This window comes from Gopherus flavomarginatus, chromosome 1 (assembly GCF_025201925.1).
Source record: "Gopherus flavomarginatus isolate rGopFla2 chromosome 1, rGopFla2.mat.asm, whole genome shotgun sequence".
Classification (NCBI taxonomy): domain Eukaryota; kingdom Metazoa; phylum Chordata; order Testudines; family Testudinidae; genus Gopherus; species Gopherus flavomarginatus.
In genome coordinates, this window is record NC_066617.1 from 7,059,164 (window position 1) to 7,065,694 (window position 6,531).

Sequence of the window (6,531 nt, forward strand, 5' to 3'; positions counted from 1 at the left end):
ACTGCAGTGGGGCACAAATGTCATGCATATCCCTATTTTGGCCCTGGACTGTGTTGCAACAGAGTATCTAAAAAGAAAGGGGTACTTCTCTATGGTATTGCAGGCACTTGTTGATCACCGTGAGCATTTCACTGACATCAACGTGAGGTGGTCAGGGAAGGTGCATGACACATGCATCTTCAGGAACACTGGCCTATACAGAAAGTTGCAAGTAGGGACTTTCTTTCCAGACCAGAAAATGCCAATGGGAGATGTTGAAATGCACATAGCGATCCTGGGAGACTCAGCCTACCCCTTACTCCCATGGCTCCTGAAACCTTATCCGGGAACCTAAACAGCAGCAAGTAACGCTTCAGCAATAGGCTGAGCAGGTGCAAAATGACCATAGAATGTGTATTTGGCAGATTAAAAGCATGCTGGTGCTGCCTTTATGGCAGGTTAGACCTACACATGCGCTCTGCAATATTTGTGAAACTAAGGGTGAAAAGTTTCCCCCAGCCTGAAACACAGAGGCAGATTGCCTAGCAGCTGATTTTGAGGAGCCAGTTACCAGGGCTCTTAGAAGGGCAAAAGGGGGTGGGACTATTTGAATCAGGGAGGCCTTGTGGGTCCATTTTGACAATAAACACCAGTCATACAGCTCTCTGCCATGCTTTGTTAACTTGCTGCCTTGCATGACAATTTTAATTATTCCTGACAGTGATCTGTAGTCTGCAAATGATCCAATTGCCACTATGTATTAATTTAAGCAGCAACCACCATGTGTAGGAGACAAAGATTCTTTCAGAGAGTATGTTTTTATTAAATACAAAATAATAACACACACTAAATGCTTGGGGGGAAGGGAAATAATAGTGAAGGGCAGGGAAGGCTCTCATAGCTTTGTGTAAGTCCAGCTATCATTTTGGAAACTGTCCAAAGGGCTGGAGTGAATGAAGTAGCAAGACAGGCTGGGATGCTGGAAGGAATGTGTGGGAGGAGTTTGGGGAGAGCATGGCAAGCAGTTCAGTATTGGCTGCGAGGGGGGAGGAGGTAAGCACACATGAATTCAGCCTCCATTGTAATTAGGGACTTCAACATCTCCATTTGGTCTTCCATTACTTTTATCATCCGCTCCTGGCCTATTAAAATTCACTCCTAGCTCTCCTTTCTGTCCTATTTTATATTTGTCTTTTTAAAGTCTCTCTCCATGCCCTGAGTTCTTGTTCATCATTCTCCAAGGATTAGGGCACCTGTCAAAACATGTCCTCTCTGCTCCTCCTCAGTCGCTTCCTTATCTGGTGGAGGTGCTTCAACACTGTGTAAGGGGTTCACCGAAGGCCACATCTCCAGAAGCACAAGAAAGAATAAACAAACATGATTGTTAGGGCACTCACAGCACAGTAACACCTCTTTTTATGAATCAGTTTTTCAATGGCACGTGGCAAGCACAGAGCTCGGCCAATGCCCTAAACATGGTAAGCTCAGCCTACGGAGGCCTCAAGATGGGTCGAGGTGTTTTTTTAAGGGGATCGTTGCAGGCAGCTAGGGACAAAATTGCAAATTCTGCCACCATTTTCAACAGGCGGGGGTCATTATACCTGATCTCTCACTCCTGAGGGTAAGGATGAAAGAGTGCATCTCTTAGATGGGTGCGGCTTCAGACTGGGTCCCTACGCTGGTCGTCTGTGTGCCACTTTAGTCACTGCACATGTGATTGCCAATTGACTTGGGAAAGTTTCCTACACTGGGGGAAGGAACAAAGCAGCTCTGTGCCCAGGAACCTTTCCTCCACTGTTTTGTTGACAAAACTCTGTAGCGTAGACAAGGCTTAACTGTGGTATGTAAATTATTGCTTAAATCAGCATCTGTATCAAATGATTGGAGGCTAGCTAAGGTAACACCAATTTTTTAAAAAAGGCTCCGGAGGCAACCCTGGCAATTTCAGGCTGGCAAGCGTAATTTCAGTAATAGGCAAACTGGTTGACATTATAGTCAACAGAATTATCAGACACGAAGATGAACGCAATATGTTGGAAGAGTCAACACTGCTTTTGTAAAGGGAAATCATACTTCACCAATCCATTAGAATTCTTTGAGGGAGTCAACAAGTATGTGGACAAGGCTGATCCAGTGGATACAGTGTACTTGGATTTTCAGAAAGCCTTTGACAGAACATAAGAATGGCCGTACTGGGTCAGACCAAAGGTCCATCCAGCCCAGTATCTTGTCTGCCGACAGTGGCCAATGCCAGGTGCCCCAGAGGGAGTGAACCTAACAGGCAATGATCGAGTGATCTCTCTCGCCTGCCGTCCATCACCACCCTCTGACAAACAAGAGGCTAGGGACACCATTCCTTATTCATCCTGGCTAATAGCCATTAATGGACTTAACCTCCATGAATTTATCCAGTTCTCTTTTAAACCCTGTTATAGTCCTAGCCTTCACAACCTCCTCAGGCAAACAGTTCCACCAACTGACTGTGCCCTGTGTGAATAAGAACTTCTTTTTGTTTTAAACCTGCTGCCCATTAATTTCATATGATGGCCCCTAGTTCTTATATTATGGCAACAAGTAAATAACTTTTCCTTATCCACTTTCTCCACATCACTCATGATTTTATACACCTCTATCATATCCCCCTTTAGTCTCCTCTTTTGCAAGCTGAAAAGTCCTAGCCTCTTTAATCTCTCCTCATATGGGACCCGTTCCAAACCCCTGCTCATTTTAGTTGCCCTTCTCTGAACCTTTTCTAGTGCCAGTATATCTTTTTGAAATGAGACCACATCTGTACACAGTATTCCAGATGTAGGCATACCATCTATTTATATAAGGGCAATAAGTTATTCTCTATCTTATTCTCTATCCCCTTTTTAATGATTCCTGACGTCCTGTTTGCTTTTTGGACTGCCTCTGATGCCAAGATCTTTTTCCTGATTAGTTGCAGCTAAATTAGCCCCCATCATATTGTATGTATAGTTGGTTATTTTTCCCCAATGTGTATTACTTTAAATTTATCCACATTAAATTTCATTTGCTATTTTGTTGCCCAATCACTTAGTTTTGTGAGATCTTTTTGAAGTTCTTCACAGTCTGCTTTGGTCTTAATTATCTTGAGCAGTTTAGTATCATCTGCAGACTTTGCCACCTCACTGTTTACCCCTTTCTCCAGATCATTTATTAAGAAGTTGAATAGGATTAGTCCTAGGACTGACCTTTGGGGAACACCACTAGTTACTCCTCTCCATTCTGAAAATTTACCATTTATTCCTACCCTTTGTTCCCTTTTAACCAGTTCTCAATCCATGAAAGGATCTTCCCTCTTATCCCATGACAGCTTAATTTACATAAGAGCCTTTGGTAAGGGACCTTGTCAAAGGCTTTCTAGAAATCTAAGTACACTATGTCCACTGGATCCCCCTTGTCCACATGGTTGTTGACCCCTTCAGAGAACTCTAAGAGATTAGTAAGACATGATTTCCCTTTACAGAAACCATGTTGACTTTTGCCCAACAATTTATGTTCTTCTATGTGTCTGAATTTTATTCTTTACAACTGTTTCAACTAATTTGCCTGGTACCAATATTAGACTTACCAGTCTGTAATTGCCGAGATCACCTCTAGAGCTCTTTTTAAATACTGGTGTTACATTAGCTATCTTCTAGTCATAAGGTATGGAAGCTGATTTAAAGGACAGGTTACAAACCATAGTTAGTAGTTCCGCAATTGCACTTTTGAGTTCTTTCAGTGGTCCCGGTGACTTGTTACTGTTAAGTTTATCAATTAATTCCAAATTCTCCTCTAGTGACACCTGAATCTGTGACAATTCCTCAGATTTGTCACTTACAAAAGCTGGCTCAGGTTTAGGAATCTCCCTAACATCCTCAGCTGTGAAGACTGAAGCAAAGAATTCATTTAGTTTCTCCACAGTGACTTTATCATCTTTAAATGCTCCTTTTGTAGCTCGATTGTCCAGGGGCCCCACTGGTTGTTTTGGATTTTCTTACTACATTTTACACTTAATTTGGCAGTGTTTATGCTCCTTTCTATTTACCTCACTAGGATTTGACTTCTACTTTTTAAAAGATGCCTTTTTATCTTCCACTGCTTCTTTTACATGGTGGTTAAGCCACAGTGGTAAGGTCCTCACCAAAGGCTCTTAAGCAAAGTAAGCACTCATGGGATAAGAGGGAAGGTCCTCTTCATGGAACAGTAACTGGCTAAAAAACAGGAAACAAAGGGTAGGAATAAATGGTCAGTTTCCACAACAGAGAAAGGTAAATAGCAGGGTCTTCCAAAGATCTGTACTAGGATCAGTGCTGTTCAACATATTCATAAATGATCTGGAAAAAGAGGTAAACAGGTGGCAAAGTTTGCAGATGATACAAAATTACTCAAGATAGTTAAGTCTAAAGCTGATTGGAAAGAGTTACGAAAGGATCTCATAAAAACTGGGTGACTGGGCAACAAAATGGCAGATAAAATTCAATACTGATAAATACAGAGTAATACACATTGGAAAACATAATCCCAACTATAAATACAAAATGATGGGGTCTAATTTAGCTGTTATCACTCAAGAAAAATATTGGAGTCACTGTGGATAGTTCTTTGAAAACATCTGCTCAACATGCAGCAGCAAAGAAAGCAAACAATGTTGGGAACCATTAGGCAAGGGATAGATACAGTAAATATAATGCCATTATATAAATCCATAGTATGCTCACACTTTGAATACAACGTGCAGTTCCGGTCACCCAATCTCAAAAAAGAAGATGTGTTAGAACTGGAAAAGGTACAGAGAAGGGAAATAAAAATAAGGATACGGAACAGATTCCATACGAGGAGAAATTAAAAAAACCTGGAACTGTTCAGCTTGGGAAAAGAGACAACCGAGGGAGAATATGACAGCGGTCTATGAAATCATGAGTGGTGTGGAGAAAAAGTGTTATTTATCCATTCACGTAACACAAGAACCAGGGGTCACTCAATGAAATTAATAGGGAGCAGGTTTAAAACAAACATAAGTTCTTCGTATAACACACATTCAACCTTTGGAATTCATTGCCAGGGATGTTGCAAAGGCCAGAAGTATAACTGGGTTCAAAAAAGGATAAGAAATTCATGGGTGATAGGTCCATCAGTGGGTATTAGTCAACATGGTCAGAGGTACAACCCTATACTCTGGGTGTTCCTAAGCTTCTGACTGCCAGATACTGGAACTGGACGACAGGGGATGAATCACTCGATAATTGGCCTGTGCTGGTCCCTCTGAAGCATCTGGCATTGACCCATCAGAAGACAGGATGCTGGGACAGATGGACTATCGGTCTGACCCATTATGGCCATTCTTACGTTCTCAAGTCAGTAACAAAGGCTATGGAAAGGTTTAGGAAGAAGTGAACAAAATGCTTTTAAAATGTAAAACAATCATTGACAGACTATGATGACACAAAGTAAATACATTTTGAAACATAGTAGTTGAAACTCAGTACCTTTGGAGAATTTGAGTATCTCCTCCAAGAGTAGAAGGCATTACTAACATTTAATGCAAAACCTTGCACCATTGCAAGCAATAGAGATGCCTTATTTGATGGGTAGGTGGGTTTTCAAGCATCCAAGAAACAGTGCCTGTTCTCCAAAGAGCTCACACTCTAGGAAGGCACTTGAAACATGTATTAACCATCTCATGTCTCAAACCAGTCATTATTAGCAGTTAGTTGTTGGCATCAAGTTGTGGGTCTTGAGAAGTGACTTGAAGTAAATGACCTGGTAATGGTCTTGCGGAGCCTCACTGACATAGGACAGTGGGAAGAATGCACAAAGGACAGCTATAGAAGCAAGCAAAACAGGTAGTTGACATTGGAATCATCCATGTAGCAAGAGAAATGCTCTTCAGCTACTGGAGAAAAGCCTATGTTCCAGTTAGATTTTGTAAAGGTGAGCTTTATTTTAATTATAAATATTATTTAAAAGCAATAATGGAAAGTTAGTGCTGCTGAAAGGTGTTGGCTTGAGATCACTGGGGCCTGAGCCCTCTCTTTAGCCACACAGGAGACAAAATAAGCAGAGTGAGCTTCCCTCATACTGCCCCACCGGCATGTGTGAATCCTGCTTTAGGGGGACCTCATTTAGGGGTAAGAGGCGTTCACTCTCCATAGCAATTCATTTGTTGGTCTCTCTTCTGAGGTTGCCAACAAGTGGTCACATGAACACTCATTCTCTAAGAACTGAACTGAGATCATGTTTGTAATTAAGGCTATCAGAATTTTATTAGCAATCTCAGCTTTTTACTATCATACGTCACCTTTTAATTGGAACCCTCCATTGGCTAGATCAGTGGTTCTCAACCAGGGGAATGCATGCTCCTGGGGGTACACAGAGGTCTTCTGGGGGTATATCAACTCATCTAGCTATTTGCCTAGTTTTATAACAGGCTATATAAAAAGCACCAGCGAAGTCAATACAAACTAAAATTTCATACACTGACCTGTTTACACTGCTCTATATACTATACACTGAGTACAATATTTATATTCCAATTGAGTTATT